The following is a 17,472-nucleotide window of genomic DNA, read 5'->3' as shown; positions in this document are numbered from 1 at the left end:
AAAGTGGCTTCAGTAGCAGTGGCTGTTTGACCATCTTCCTTTCATCTGCTCATATAAAAACGCTTTTATATGCACCTCAAACTTAAGACCACTGACAATAATGTGGCTGTATGTTTTTTTAATTGTACAAGCCACATTTAGCAACATGGTATAGAAAAAAAATCATCTTCCTTTTCCAAACTGGTCTATTATTTATCTGTCTTATTGCAAACACCCTATTAGTGTTGGGGGATGAGCCTGAGTAGTAAAATGTCTACATCAGTCCTGCTCCTAAGACATCAGATCAACGAATTATCTTACACTTATGGATGGGAGCATTTGTTTCTTTCTCTTTCCACAAATTGAAAGGCCCTTTGTGTTCCTAGCACTGAGAAAACACATCTCTCACCATCGCTTAGCTGCTTTATTCCCTAAGTGTGAACACTTCTCGATTTGGAGTGGCTTTTGTGTAAAGCAAAGTTTGGGAATCTGAACTGTGGTAAACAATAATTGTGTTTCACTGACTAGGTGAATGTCTTTTTGAGTTGTCTTTTACATAATATCTACTCCAATGGAATGGCTAAGTACTCACTGAAGAGAAACTGGTCATTACTTTAAAAACATTTTTGAATTTGGTGATACTAAATGCTACACTCAGTTGCCTGGATACAGCACACACTCGTTTATATTACAGTATGATAATTACAGAGTAGTACAGTTCAATTTAGTGTCCAGGTTCTTTCTCTCACAAGACACATGAAATACAGACCAATCAAGGAACTGTAGTAAGGATTTCAGCAGGCCTATTGTAACCTATATTGAAATCCCCAGTAAGTGGATCAAAGGCTTAATTAAATTCAATTATTGCAACTTTAATATGCACTATGGGTTTTAGTTCTGAATGTTTGATCGTCACATAAACAATACTTTTAAATGAATAATGTTTCATACCATTTCACATGTGTTGAATAACAACTAATGTTGTTGAATCCACATGCTAAACTTATTTGTGAATCTGGGCATCAGCTAGTGGTTTGCCCTTCAAAGCAAGTTCAAAGATTGGACTATCTTTCAATGTTTGTGTGGTCTATATAAATAAAGGCAAAAAACTGAAACGAAGGCGCAAACAAAGATTAATCTAAGTAAGTTAAACGCATCTTCATTCATCAGAAGATTCTATTGGTGGTTTTTTTTGGTCGCTCATACACAACAAAATAACCAGTAGGTTATAATAAAAAGTCATATTTGTTAACCCTCAAATGCCACATTAATTACTTCAGTAGAATTAATTGCATATGTACAGAACTTTAAGCCGGTTATCACTTCAGCATCAGAACTATAATTGACTGGAACACTGCTTTGTAGTAAACTGCAGGAATGCTTGCAAGAATAGCGTTATTTAGTGCAATCTGCACAAATGTTACGTTTCTTCGTGTACTGTTGTATTGTTTATTTTGCATATACTTGAAGTCTATTTCAAACAGTGCAAAATAAGCAAAATGACCGAAATGTGCTTTAAGACAAAGTGCATTTTACAAGGTTTTTTTTACACTCAGCGTCGATGTAGCCTGCAATGACTGAGAACCCGTTGTTATCAGAAGATTTGAATAGCAGATATATCAGCAGTAATACAAACGGACAAATTGGAAACTTACCTCCTAAAATTGAAAAAAAAAAACAAAACAAAAACAAAAAAAACAGTCAAATATTCCTAAGCGATGTGCTGGGAACAAATAGGCTGTAACTCACATAGCTATTTCCGAGGTGCGTTTCAGGGGTCTCCGCTCGGCGCGGTAAAAATGTTAGAACTACTCAGCGCTACTCAGAGCTGAAATGTCACCACCCGTTTGCGCTAATAGTACACCCCCCCTCCCACATGACGGAGATGGTATCACCCATCAATGACCATCAAACAAACACGGAAGGTAACAACAGTTGGCGTGCAGTACTCTAGATAAATAAGACAAGTCATATGGCGAGAAAACGTGCGATACGTCATATTCGTATTAGGTGGCATAGAAAGGCAATTATTGTAATATACGGCATAACTTACTGTTAAAAACTTCAACTGTTGATTTTAGGTTTTACTCGCATACAGAAATTGGTTAAGAATTGTTTGTAGATTTTCAGTGCGTAATTAATACTGCTTGGAGATTTATGATTTGCCCAAGTCTTCTTGGCTTGTATTATTAATTTTATGTTCCTTTAAGACCTTTTTTTTTTTTTTTTTTTTTTTTTTTTTTTTAACCAATCAATCTATGTCACCATCTGCTGGTCAAAACTGTATATCACGAGAGTCGTAATGGACTAAAACCACGTTACATGAACAAAACAATGAAAAACTGAAATAGATTTTAGTAGATTTTAAATTATTTAAACAAAAATTTATTTTACCTTTTAACAAAATTTGTCACAAGTTAATGTTAGATTGTAGGCATGTATTCACCATGTATGTGCATGTACAGTTATTAAGGACTTAAGGACACCATTTAAAAAGTAATATTAAGCTTAAACTAGATTAGCGTTACAGAAAATAAGTTTCACCCTGAATCAAGCCCCATTCTTTGAGTTATTTTTCAAGGACTTAACTATACACGTGTAAAAGGAAACCAATGTGAAGTGGTTTAAAAGACCAACACTAGAAAATATTAAGAAATCATCTTTTGATGGCAGCTTTCAAAAATGGCTACAACATTATGGGTAATCTTAAAATATAATGAAAAGTGGCATAAAAGCTGATCAGTTTTAACTTGAGACTGATGCTTTCATATACCCCAGGCACTAGTTATTTAACACAGTGCTACAGTGCTATCTTACACTTTAGTATGGTTGCCAGAGTTTTCAAACTGCTTTGACAAAGCCCTTTCTAAGCCTTTCAGAGGAATGCTGTACACTCTGTAAGTTATTTACAGCTGTATTGAAAATAGTAACCCCACACCCTACTGTATGCAGCATGTTTAACATAATTACACATTCATAACAAAACAATTTTGATACAAAATGAGTATCCCATCAATCAATACCTATAATCATGTCTCTATGGCCTGCCAGATGTGTCATGAAAAAGGCATGTGTAAAAGTGTTCCATGCAGTGATCATGTCAACTTCTCATTTACTGAAACATACAGTTTGATTGGAACTTCCAACTGAAATGTTAACACAGCTAGAAAAAGTCATTCAGCTCATCATTGCATTTTCTCCAACCCACTTATAAAAGACCTTCTGAAATACAATTGGGCTATTTTATAGTAATGCATGTGCATATATCAATGTCAAAATCTTTATTCTAAAGTTCACAATGGGCAAAGTATGGTAAGTTGAATAGTTTTCCAAAAGAACCGTAGACTTGTTTTATTATGAACTGTTTTGCGCTTCAAACAGAAGAGGAATAACATGATAATTGTTATCGCTGCTGACCCCGGACACCACTCAAGGAACTGCTGGTTATATCGCTCCTGTATTGCAAATGCAGTTTATGACTTCTCGGACAGTGCATATATGAATGTAGCGGGCACTAAAAATATACCATCCTCTCTTCAGCACGTCCCACGACAGAATTATTAAACTGACACAACATATCACATAACTGTCACCCACAGTAGTTGCTGCTGCAGCCAAACGTTCATTTCTCATTTTTCCCCGCCGACAAGTCCTCCTTATTCCGCAATCTGTCATCCTGACGGTTTCTTGTTCCCCCGCTAAGTGCCCTGTGGGCAAATCACACGCTCATTGGTGACAAGAGCATTTCAGGTTGTCATACGCTAATGCAGGAGTTCCCGGGGACCCTACTAGTGGATCCATCTTCATCTGTTTCGACTTCATCTGCTCGTTCCACTGGCGTCGCAATTTACATTGCGCCAGCAAATTAACAACGGCCCCTCCCCTTCCGCGAAAAGCTCTGTCAACAGTTTACCCGAACGCACCTCGTTAGCCGGTCGCGCTGCCACTCAGCCGCAGATTTGGGCTTTTAATCCAGGTGAGTTATTGTCGGCGCGCCATTCGCGGGAGCCAGCCCCTAATGAGAAAACAAGAGCTGGAGCCGCGCCAGCGGAGCACGGTGCGCCGCTGATTCATTGGGCCAGGCCATGCCAGGTTTCCCCGCCCCAATGGGAGATAATAAGGCCATTTATATGGGTGTCAGTGGACGGGAAACAACCGCATCTGGGCTTTGAAGGGCAGCCCAGACAATGAAGTCTTGAAAGAAGGAGGTGTGTGTGTGCGCGCGCGCGCGCGTGTTTTAAATATTAACCCCTTAAAACTTTACATAAAATTGTTCAAATGAGTTAGTTCAACTGTACCCTTAAAAAGAACAATAAATACATAAACAAAGAAATAAAACTCAAATGTGCTCAGTGGTAACAATCTAAAACTTCTGTTTAAACTATTGGCTTTAAAGAATCTATGGGCACAAATCATGCCTATTCGCAGAGCAGGAAAATGCAGAATTTAAACCGTCCCTTTAAATTTCTGCCCATGGCACAGGTATTTCTAATTTACACGCAGTGATTACCAAAGTAATTTGGATGAAAATCATTGCAATTCTGGAAGCTGTAAAGCATATCATTACCATTAAAGTTTTACACACTGGTATAACTGGAGATGCACACTGGAAAGAGAGGAGCCTTTACAAAGTGATTAAATCCATTTTTTTAAAAAAAGTGCCTCATTTGAGAAGCCATAAATTTTTTAATCATTTTATTACCAAAAGAGTATTTAACAAGTAGCTGATTAAATGCCAAAGGCAGGTTATCTAAGTTTAACCTTCAGAGGGGAAAATTATGTATCAAAATGTGCTCCTGGCATTGCTGGATAGAAATGTCACCCATGATTATCCTACACACCTTGGGTGTTGGGTGGGCTTTTTGTAGGAGAGAGGGTGAAAAATAAGTCCATTCAGTTAACAGATGCCTTTATGCCTAAAGGAAAGTGAGGATTGTATCACACTATGGGTGAATTCCAACAGCATTCAGCATGCACCCAGGATTACAAAAACAATCAAACAAATTGCTTTTTTTTTTTTTTCTCGTTAGACACAAGCATGCTTCCGTATCTTTTCCTTGCTCACTTACTGAAGGAATAGATGTGATGTCAGGAATCTGATTTTGAATTGTGTATTGAAAAGATTAAGAAAGTTAATCTGTAGGTGATAAGCAATCCATACTGTACATGCAAACAAGGAAACAAACCAGAATGATTAGCAAAGGTATGCAGGGTGCAGAGAAAGAGGAAGGAGGCTGAGAGAACAGGAAAAAAACCCTCAAATGAAACAGTAGATTTTGTTCTGATGAAATTGTTATTGAGGGATATTTAGTTTGTTACAACAGAAGATACCAAAAAGTCCTAAACAGAAGAGTTCTACTTCCTTAAAACAGAAATTCAGCAAAGCCAATGCAGATTCATATTGTGCCCACGCAATATAAATCTGGTTGCCATAGAGAAATGTCTTACCATAATAACGATGGTTTATTATTAATAATGATGGTTTATTATTTATCATGTTTAGCACTTAGAGAGACCCTCAAAGTTAATTGAAAAGTGTCTGGGACTTATTTGCATAAAGAACACATTTGAACCCTTAAAAATGAAACATAAATTCATGACCATGTATGAAATATGGCCTATGGCTTGTTGATCATTTATAACTATTCTGTTAATTATCTGACATATCATTTGAGTGCCAAGACTCCTGTGTCTGTAATGAGTGGTAGATATTACGTTGTAAATATTAATAGGTGGTGGCAATTGCTGTGGTGAGAAGCTTCCTGAAGTAATGAACAATAATACTCCCTTGGTTTAATTATGTAGGCGATCCAGACTGGAGCAAAAACAGTATGAAAAGACAATTCAAAAGCATTGTTCAGCTAAACTCTACCAGAGGTACTGTAACAGAAAATATACCATTACAGGTTGTTTTAATACCTTACAGACTGCAAAATATTTTGTTATTTCATTGTCAGTTGTAATTTGTCAGCCATCACTCCGCTGCAGTACTATTGTAGCTCTAACTGTACTGTATTCTAGTCCTTTACTCTGTGTTCTTTGTGTCAATCTTTATTGACTTCTATCATGAGTGCTCCGTTTTTGACTGAAGGGGTAAAATGCTTTTAATATACATTTATACTATAAAAGAATTTGCAAATACTTTTTATGAAATCCCTTATGAATACAGCATAATTAAAACAATATTAATTTATATATAAATGCACAACATGTTCAGGCTTCTACTTTTTAAACACCAATAATAATTTCAATGTATATTGTGACTTTCACAAACCCAAGCATGCAAGAATGGGAGAGAGAAACAACCATTAGGATGTAGAGAACAATAGTGTGTAGTAAAGAAGAACTTTTATATAGAGGGATATAGGTAATCAGCCTGAAATAGAAATGAACTGATTTGTAGTTGTTTAAGCAGTTAAAATATCATGCCATTATACATGAGAATCATAGTGTTTCTAGTAGGCAATGCTTTTAGCACAAAAAATAAAGGACGCGAACAATAGCACTGTGTTTACTGTAACCTTTCCCCTTTTCCCCCTTTTAAAGGCATTATTCTCATTCCTGAGGTGATTCAACCTAACGCTCTGTACAACAAATGACAGCAAATTACTGTTTGTGCAGCATAATAGCAGTAAAAAGTGAAAATATAATGATTATCTATTTTTCATGAGTCAATCATTTACAAGGTGCAGGTTAATAGTGTAAGTGATCATTTAATGGAATACTCTGTATGTATATTTTGGTACTGTTGTTTAATATGCTTTCTACAAAAGTGAACAGCACCTAAACAATAAAGTCAGAAAAGGTATCTTACTGTTAACGGTAAGTAGTGTGTGCAGAGCAGGCCTGTGAGCTCATGGACCGCTGGGACAGTATCATGTGCTAGCAGGCCTCTGTAATGCAAGTTTGTAGCGCTAAGCTCCAGTAGCTAAATGGATCTGGTTAAATTGAGATTTGACTCTATACTGCTTGAGGGTATCTCATTGGTTCCAAGGAGCTTTTTGCTCTATACAGTTGTATTAATTCAGCCTTTCTTGTTTTTGTTTGATCTCAATTTATGTCTTGAGGCTTGAGGCTCCCTGGGTACAGACTGACTCAGAGTGCTGTCATATGAAGTGAATAACAATTGGTTGCTTGACCTGGCTGTAACAAGGTTAATTATATTTTTCAGTTACTCTCTTTGAGGTGTCTCCATCACCTTTTGCTGTTTGTGGGAGGAGTGATAAGCACAGTAGTGAATATTGCGCTGTGGATTGGAGCCGAATCATGGCTTACAGTGATTTGAAATGTGTCAAGTCAGGTTCTATGTTATTAGATTTCATCCTCTCGATAAGAACTTTTTGCAAACTTTGATCTAATGATCAAACCAAGTGTGATTAAGAAAAACTGAAATTTCGCAACAAGGTATCGGTATTTTGTAATGGGGACGTTGTACTCGAGAACATGCTGTTACGAATAACCGGCATTGAAGCCTTATTGTCAATGGGTAATTAAGAGCTAGTCCGCCACTATGTGGAGGCTTTAATTGCCCCTTTATACACAATACAATGTAATTAAGCGCCGAGCGCATGAGGTTGAGGGTGAAGTTGAGAAACGTATGGCAAATGATCTGTGGAAGCGCGGATTTGATCCACGTCTTTAAGAAGATGTTAGACTTGTGCTCCACTGCTCGACTGTGCTTAAGTGTCTGCTAATTTCAGCTCATGGCTTCTCATGGGTGTTCTCGCGCAAACGGCCCTGTGCACCAGTACAGCTTTTTTCTTTTTTTCTTTTGGTTTCGAGAGAAAAACAGCTTGCGTTGCCCTGCAGGTAACACAGGAACGAGTATTCACCTTCACTTCCTCTCTTCGGTCACATCCCAGAAGAGTGAACGGTACCCGACCGAGTCCCCCCCGCCCCTCGCATTTTCCCCCGCGTATGACATGCGCATGCATCGGTGCGTGGCCTCGCTCGGCCTTATTATAAGTGGAAAGAGGCGATATTTCACCCCGCAGAAATATAACAAGATAGACAAGTGAGCCGAGCTAATCCTGGGGATGAAATTAGCAGGCAGAGTCCCGGGCCTGCTGGAGATGATGAACGAGGCTGAACTACCTTTGCAGGCCTGAGTCCACTGGGATAATTACGCCGAGCTCCCGGGCTGAAATCTGTCGGCGGGACTTTTTGATGGCTCTATTTCAATGGGGGCTTGCCTATGAAATACATAGTAAAAGCTATTAAAATTGAAATTGTTCTAGGGTGGTGTTCAGAGAGGGGGCTATTGACCCTATCAGGTAGTGTTTAATAAGGTGGGCAACGGATCCTCACGGGTCGTGGAGACCAGGGGCGTACTGGCATGTCTTTGACTGTTTCATATGGCTGCGTGTCTCTCTTTCTCTCTCTCACTCCCACTGTCTCAGATTTATAGAGGGATTTAATTCATTATGACTACAGCACAGAAAAATATGTCCGGCCAACTATAACCAGACTTATACGTGACTGTTAATTAGCACAAGTCATTGTTTGTTTGCGACTCTTTGCTATATGAATGAAACACCCATTCGAGGGGTTAATTTAGCTATGTCGCAGAGAAAGAACCTAACTAGCTTGCAGTTTATTAACTTTCAACTGTATATACACAGACGGTCTCAACGGTACACATACACACGCACGCACACGCACACACACACACACACACACACACACACACACACACACACACACACACACACACACACACACATATATGTTAGAAAACAATGTTAAAACAACATCTAAAGAAAGTTATAGAAAATTGATTCTATTTTTAGAAAATATTAATTACATTATTCATTACTACATTACTACTTACATCTTCATTATCCTATGGCTAACACAGAAGATCTTTGCACATTTAAAGGACAAACCTTTAACTTTTCAGCAAGCCAGCAACGAACACGATCCGTATGAGCCTGTGACGGCACCATTTGCCATTTTTATTTGAAAGTACAGCATTTTAGACGTGCCGTGAATTATATTCGTTATGCCTATCTATAAGCTAGTCCAACTATACATTTGTGATATAGTCAGTATATATCCTATTACTATGGATATATACCATGAATATATGCAGGGAAGCGGCAGAGCGTGTGAAATAAATGCGGAACATTACACTGCCAGTGTTTCGTGGTTGGGAGCACAAGAGGACAGGGCGCAGCGGAGTCACACCACGTTTTCACCAATACGCTGACCCGTCTCTAGGGAAACAGCGACACTGAAGGTTTTTGCGCCCGGATCTGGCACGATGAGGCTAGAAAAAAACTATATCACTCAGCACCTTATCTTTGTTTAGTTTTTATTTTGCAAGGATGAGAAATAAATGGTGTGCTGCACGCAGGAACCTACACTCGATTCCCTTACACACGGATATAAACATAGACATAGACTATGTACTTTTATACAGAAAAAAGTGCGGTCAGATTAAGATCCATTGATACCTCTATCAAATAATGTTTGAATGGATTTGCTGAGCCTATAAGACTTCTAGCAATTTTAATACCTATGGTCACAAAATGTATTTTTAGACTATGTCCAGTAGGTGTCTCCCTTTACCGTAAAATGAAAAGTTTCTCGTACACTTCGGATTAGTTCTTTCTAAGCAGTTTTGTTTCAACACGAGAAAAATGTTGTTTAGGAGGTTGTGTCTTGGTAGCATTACGTTTGTAATAATTCATAGTCTAACGAAATTTCCTTATTTGTCCTTGAAAGATTAATTAAATACAAAAATATGCAAGGTTTCCTAGTTCACACCACGCCTTCTGCACACTTGTTCTCATGCGTTTGGCCAATTTAGATCTACATACACTAACCACTGCAATTACTTTAGATTTTACTGTAACTTCAAGTTTACGTTTAACATCAATGTAGAGCAACGCTACACAGCAAAAGCAAGAACAAAAACAACATCAACAATAATTAAGATGGAATAGTGTGAATGCCTAGGTTTTGCTCTTCCACATTAGCCACGTCACTTTTCCAACTGATTGCACTTGGTACTACGTAAGACCTTACATATCCAATAATGGAAGGAATTATTAATTCTGTCAAGTAGATATCAAAGAATTTCTGATCTGCACAGACTTCTCTTCATGATTGGAAAGACAGCCGGAAGAGAACGTTTTTCTAATACAGCCTGGTGTGTTCGTCATTCTGTCTTTTTGTTTGTTTTTTTGTTTTTTTGTTTTTTGTTTTTTGTTTTTTTTTAATGAGTAGCACGTTTCTTGGCAAGTCTACTGCTGCAGTGGGAAGTCTCTGCTTTACTTAAATTTATGTAAAGAAATCCAATCTAGCTCTTTGACTGAAGTGAAATATGTTCATATCTAGTGCTCCGTGCTTACAGAATAATTCTTTCCATCAAAGGCAAAGAAGTATTTTAACACTCCAGCCTTTGTGGTGGAAGGACGGTGTTTGTCTCTGCTCTCTGGCTATGTACTGTGCAGATTTATGTAAATGAAGATCTTGTAAACGGTTTGAAATGTTCGCCTTGTGGAACTCTTCCCCGTGCTAGGGTGCCTTGTACCAGCACAGAAGCTGTCCTTGAGAAGAAAGTGAAAGATGTTATTTTGCCTCCGTGCTGATATTGTTGAAAAAAGCATCTTTGTATTTTTGGAGGGGGTGGGGTAACACAGTTTGTAGTTCAGCGTTATTCGAATTTCTTCACTTCCTCCAGCTAAAATTATTAAGTGTTTCCATGATAACATATCCTGGTACCAGAGGAAACCCAGTGTGCCAGCTTGATATTTATTACTTACTCGAATTAAAATCACATTTATATACTTTTAAGTGCAGGAGGACATATAAACAAATTTGCATTTTGCGACTGAGAGTATGATGATAATTTTCTGAAAGACAAAACAAACAACCTGCAAAAGTGAACAGGCTAAAACGGTTGATCTTTATAGCAACAGTGAGCGCACCTGCGTATCATCCAGAGGAAGAGTGGTCTTGGGGCTCCTGCAACACTTAGCAGTTATGCAAAACCAATTTAAATCCCACTTCTACGCCCTCATAGGTATCTTTTGTCCTTTAATCAAATTCTGTTTACGGTTGCGGCAATTATTCCCAATTTAGCCACTTAACGGGAAATGAAAGTGGCCCACCAGGAGCCTTATGGAAGGAGAGCGGATGGAAAAAAAACAATCCTGAAAACACATAGCTTGCAAATCCGTAACCTCTACAAGAGCAGTTTTGCTTTATCTGCACTCAGTTTCCTCCACCATTATCTAATTTTCCCGCTTTTAAACATGACGAATTACCGCGCCTGTCTATTCTTAATGCTTTTAACAGGTCTCAGTAAACGGCATTAATCGTGCAGCGCTCTTGGCTCGAGCCTGCAAGCTGGAGGCCCCTCATTTGCCTTATTAGTTGGGGGGACTCGAGTCCATATCCAGGTGGATAATCTCGCTGCTTTACAGCCTTAATTATGCTATAATCAGTTCAGCAGTTGGCCCCCTTCAATAGAAGCCAGGAGCGATCTCTCTCCTTTGCCGCTCTCTCCAATCGTATGGGCTCCCTCACTCGCAGCGCATATTCCCCATGTCATAGCCGTAACACGTGAAGGGCAGACTAAGTTTGTAGGACAAGAGAAAGCTTAAACATATGGCCGGAATCCCCCAGGTGCAGTCTTCAAGAGGCCCAGTCTGCCGGCTACTCACTGCTGCGCTCTCCCAGACTCTAGAGCGCTCTTCTCCACCTTCTCGCCACTATCTCCCCATTACCAATCATTCTGGATCCATCCCCCCTCCACCCACCCAGCAGATTGAGGCCTGACTCATTTGTGAACTGTTTTAAGTGCTTTGTAATGGCTCTTCGGCATGGTCCAGGGTTGTCATCTGCTAAAAGACGTTTGAACGGCTGCTTTCGGTAGTGCACGCAACTGCTGGGTCTGCAAATAGGATCTCTGAAAATGAGTCATTGGTTAACCGAGGTAGTGATTCATTTTAGTGTTTACATGTTTGTTTCCTCTGTTTATTTCCCTAAATGCCTCAGTAAACGTTTTGAGCTCAGGAATAAATATCTCCTATTTAACTTCATTATTATAAATCACATGAGCGCTTCATGTGGCGTTAATGAAGACAAAGTGAAATATGGATGTTTTTCTCATTGCATTCTAGACCAATTAAGTGGCCCATTTAATGCTAATTAGCTACTAAACTTCAATTTGTGTCAGGTTATTTACTCTTTTTGAATTTCTCGGCACTCAGATGTCAGTTCAGCCGCAAATCTCATCAACAGACATCTGTTTCAAAATATTTACAAAACCTCAATAAAATCGCAAACACACAAACACAAAAACTATTTGGCAATAATATAGCCCGCAGGATTATAGAAGTGTTATTTGGAAACGTAAAAATCACAACTGAGTGGTTTATTTGTACACATCAATTACATTATGTGTATTCTCTTACTGTGCAATCTATTTTTTTGTCACACTGTCCCATATTCCAAAATATCAGTTTTAAATCGACAGTTGTGTCATCCAGTTTAACCCCTCGATAAAACCGAAAAGTATGTGTATGCATGTAATTATGGCTTGTGCATTACGCTTGCAAAGCAACATTGACATTCATTTCCAAAGACATCCTGAACTAGCAAATAATATTTCCTTTTCAAGTGACATCTGTAATTCCGGCAGTCAATTGCCCTCGCGGTAAACATTTCACTCGGGAATCTCTTTAAACAGGTAAAACTGCTTAGACAACGTTGTGACAGGCCGTGATATCGGAAACTTGGTTCAATTTCAGCACTTGACATTCCTACAACAGGGGCTGGAAATAGCACAAGGCTGTCCAAGATTAAAACAAGCATAGTAATGCATGCTCATTCGAGTGTTTGATGTAGAGGCGCACTTGTAGTTTGTGGCTTCCGAGCCTAGCTGCTTTCTGCTTGGCAGTCTGCATTGAAGAGTCATATGTTAATGCATCTGGAGGAGTTTTTGATGGCATGCCAACAGTTTTCTTTTCTTCTGAGTAATTTTTTTCCATCTTTCCTTCCCAATATACTACACTCCTTCTCTCCTGCCTTAGTGCATATTTAAGCTTTCAGAGAAGAAAGGTGATATGTGCAGCATTTTGACGTTTGTAAAAAACGAAATTTGAGGAACGACATTTAACGAGATTAACTTCTCTTTCAGCAGCTATGATATTACTTGAAGTGGAAATGTAAAAAAAAAAAAAAAAGAAATCATATTTGATGGCTGCACCTGTGAGGTGTGAGAGATTAAAGAACAAAATATTAACACATTTCAATCTCTCATCACACTATTGCTGTAGGCATTAATGAAGGCTACACTTGTGCTTCTATATGATTCTGCAGCTGCATCCCCTCAAAAGAATTACGTATGTAGTCAAAAAACAAAAAAACAAAAAAACAAACAAAAAAACACAAACAGAAAACCCCCCACCCAAAACAAAACAAAGGATGAAGTGGAGGTGACGTTTTACTTTTCCTGAGCCACCCCCCTGCCTCCTCCATCATCCTGTAGCAGGGGGAAGGTTCTCTGTGCTGCCCAGTCATGACTGATAGAGCAGGGCTGCTGTGCTATGGGTGGCTGGCGGGGTTGGAGGTGTCAGGGGAGCGGAGGCGTTTGGGAGCTTAGGACTGGGGTTCTGAAGGTGGGTGGTTGTGGTGGTGTGGGTGGTGGAGGTAGCGGCTCCTGGCTGTGAGATTCCTCCACTCAGGCCCTCTGTACGGGGGCTCCTGATTATCTAGAACCCTACAGATCTTGTCCATACCGCACAGCTACCGATCATGATTCAGTGATCATGTTGAACAGGGTGTTCATGTAAACTGTGAGTATAGCATGTTTTTATTTATTCATTTATTTATTTACTTTATTTATTTACATTTATTCATTTACTTGATTCAACTATCATCAATTATTTTTCTTCAGTTATTGTATGTACGCTTATATATATATATAAGCCCTGTTTCCTATATGTCATTATAGTGTGTTTAAAGGAGCAGGTTCTCCCCTGTTTAGCAGATGTGCAGTATTTGCTTTGGAGTGCGGAGTGCAGATCGGGGCTGTGTATCTGCCGTGTCCGCTGTGGCGGCGAGCAATCACTTCCGTAATGCAGTTGTGGAGATGTGTGTCTCTTGCTGTGTTCCCCAGGGGGAGCAGCCAAATTCAATCAGAGAATTCAAGAGGATGTGATGGGAGCCCTCCGGAGAGAGGGAGGCTGGAGAGGCAGGTGGGAGTGTTTCCCGCTCAACATGTTCTCCTATGTAGCAGTGGGTAGCGGATGGACTAGGCAGCTTGCCATTCTGGCAGTATGCTTTAGAGATGGTTTAGTAAAGGTTTGTCTAGATTATAATTTTAATAACTCTAAAATAGCATCAACAACAACAACAATAATAATTGTTATTGTTATTATTTTTGATTTTCATTTGATTTGCATACAGAAATATGACAAATAACATGCTTGCTAATGGGGGTGATGTTCATTTTAAAGGTATGTGTCAAGTATAGGTATCACAGCACTGTGCACAAAGAATTGCTTAGATGTGCACCACAAAAGTCTCCTATTTTACCTCACATATGAGGGTCAGACAGAAAGGGTGTGTGGAGAGGGGCACCGGAGATGAGAGGCAAAGACAGAGAGAGGAAGTGAGATAAAGAGGGGGGAAATGTCCTACAAAAGAGGCGTGGGGAGGTTGCAGGGGGACTTTTTTTTTTTGCGGGATTTGCTGGAGTGCAGATTTTGCCAGGCCGAGTGTCTCGGTGGGCCAGGCTCTTGGGGCCCCGGCGTGTCCAGGGGGGACGGGCGTCAGGCAGGTGTGCGTGTCAGTGAGTAATGGCGCTATCAGCTCGACGCTGCCATCCATCATGCACGCTGGCCACCGCCGCCCGACCGGCCCCGGGAAGCACGAGCGCAGCAACATATCATTACACAAGGTTATCACTGGCCCATTACTGGCCCTGATCAATCTACTCATCCAGCAGGTCCTCCAGCACGCTGGTCCCTCTGCCTGTCTCGCTCTCTCTCTCTCTCTCTCTCTCTCTCTCTCTCTCTCTCTCTCTCTCTCTCTCTCTCTGTCTCTGTTTGTGTAGTGAGAGGAAAAATGGCATGACACACTCCATCCCCTCAGCTCGCCCTTGTCTGCATAAGCCATGGCTGCATAGTGTTAGTCAGGAATTTTAAAGTCCACTTCATGCTGGTTACAGTTAGTGCAGAGTTTACAAGAACAGACTCCAGAATGCTTAAAGAACCTTAGATCATGGAATATTGGAAGTGGAGGAATGTTGAGAACATCCATCCAACCATCAACTCCCCCCCCCCCCCACACAAGCACAGAGAGAGAGAGAGAGAGAGAGAGAGAGAGAGAATGTTGATGAAGGGATAGTGGATTATTTGATTTTTATTTGCGAGGCCCTGAATCCTGTGGATTAGGCATTGATATAGTATCTTTCAACAATTCACTTTGAAATCACTTTGAGCACTATGTACATTCTTAATGATGACTGATTCATAGGTGTGCTAGGGAGGTAATTTAGGGTTTATGCAGCTGTTTGTCCTTTAATACATATAAGTACACATATAAAGTAACAGGCAAAAGGAATGTGTTTCAAGATTTGTATCACATGTATTATCTGCAAAGTTTCAATGCTCCCCCTTCCCCATCAAATAAACCAAATGTGCAGCTATAATCACTTGTTTGTTTAAATGTGTAATACTGAGTCTCTGTGAAAAGTCAGGCTTGGCTTTACTTTGGAGAGGCTTGAGGCCTCTCCATATGTAGCTGGCTGCTCTTTATAACAAACCACGAGAAGTAATTATCTAAAGGGGGTATTATAATTAGCAAAACAATAAAAGTTTATTAATGAACATTAAAATGCAAAATAGTGAAAAGAGATCCTATCAATCAAAGGTGACTCCCCTTTTGAGTTTTAATTAGATATTGCAGTTAATGGTAGGAGGAGGGAGTTTGGAGAAATTTAATTGCTATGGTTTAATGGGCCAACATCTTTTTAAAGTTAGGGACTACAAAATTGTAATTTATAGAATAATGTCATTTTTATTTCAGTGGTAAATAATAATAAATACTAATAAGTGCAAAAGTAAAGATCCCATGTTTTGCCTTTGAGGTGAAGCCTGGCTTTAGTCATATAGTTCCCTTAAATACTAAAGTGAATTTGTCTCATGACACCTGGGCATTATTTGACGACACTAATCCAACAATGCTTTTCCTTCTTCAAATAAGACATCTGCATCTTAACAGGCAGAGAAGGAAAAAAAATTATCTTTGACTGTGAAAGTTTATATTAAACTTCTGCTCTGCTTAGAATCAAACTTGTCTTTTGTGCATGGAATAACTCTGGCTTTGAATATTTCAGTGCAGTACCTCAAACCAAGTGACATCTTTCATTGTACATGAGAAACTATTTCAGAAACAGGGCAGATTCAAATCAGAGTGCTCCACTTTCTCTGGCTGGCCAGTATTTAGGACATGACTTGAACTCTCTTTAGTGTTTTATGGCATGCCATCAAAAGTATACAGACTACAGTAACTGGAGAAAATGGTCTACAGTAAATGATTGTTAGCTTAGTAGAAATTTTATTTTATTTTTTATACAGTAGTATTTTGATTACATTACATTTGTAATTTATTTCAGAAATGATCAAGTTGAAAAAAAAGAATGAAATGAAAATAATTTTAAATATACAACAATAAAAAATGAGACAAGGATTTGATTCACAGTAAAATTCTATGGATCTACGTTTTATGTGGCTAGAGTAATTTTTTTCAAAATGTTCAGATTAATCAGGCAAACACATATAGGCTCAGTGGCACCAGAGCACAGGCACTTGCCCTTTAACTCATTCCTATACTGGGTCTGGTGAGCCTCACCACACACATCTGTCTGAACTCCCCTCCCCCCTGCCTTGCTCTCCCTCTCCTTCACTCTCTTGCTTTCTCTTTCTGCGCTTCTCTATGTTTCTGTCAGCTTGGCGAAGCACTAAGGATAAAAAAGGTAGAAGAACAGCAATGGAAGAGGCACAGAACCAGTAGGTTCAATCTATTTCTGCCAGTTGGGCCAACCAGAGCCATGGGCTCTCTGCACATATCTGCCACGATGTATACTCCATGTGACACGTCACGTGCGACACACACCCGCCGACTTTCAACCGCCCTTGTTGAGAGAGTGGAGCCAGTCTCATTTTGGATGGTTTGTGTGTGTGTGTGTGTGTGTGTGTGTGTGTATGAGTGCATGTATGTGCTTGTGTGTGGTGCCGAGGCAACCTTTTAAACACATTTAAAGACTAATGTAAAACAAATCTCTGGCTATTCATCTCTGGCTATTACACACAAACACCTCTATATTAAACAATATATAAATATTCACAGGTAAAGCTTTGAGCCTTCCATAATTATACAGTACGTCTCCTGAAGGTAGCAGAAATTTGTAAAATATTTGTCAAATATGTTGCAATTAATGTGTTTATTACATTTTTAACAGTGTAGGCTACATAA

General features: G+C 39.4%; 1 protein-coding gene across 5 annotated transcripts in view; it reads right to left on the bottom strand.

The window, feature by feature from the left end:
- greb1 (growth regulating estrogen receptor binding 1) overlaps nt 1-1,795 on the bottom strand; it is a 26,296-nt gene extending 24,501 nt beyond the window's left edge. For all 5 annotated transcript variants that reach the window (XR_014125499.1, XM_081721309.1, XM_081721312.1 and 2 more), the window contains exon 1: nt 1,635-1,795. The gene's annotated coding sequence lies outside the window, so the exon portion shown is untranslated. The remainder of the gene's footprint in view (nt 1-1,634) is intronic.
- Nucleotides 1,796-17,472: the final 15,677 nt, after the last annotated feature.

This window comes from Electrophorus electricus, chromosome 10 (genome assembly GCF_041902795.1).
Source record: "Electrophorus electricus isolate QZ-2024a chromosome 10, ASM4190279v1, whole genome shotgun sequence".
Lineage (NCBI taxonomy): Eukaryota > Metazoa > Chordata > Actinopteri > Gymnotiformes > Gymnotidae > Electrophorus > Electrophorus electricus.
The sequence above is the reverse complement of the archived record's forward strand: the minus strand, read 5'-3'. Positions and strand labels throughout refer to the sequence as shown.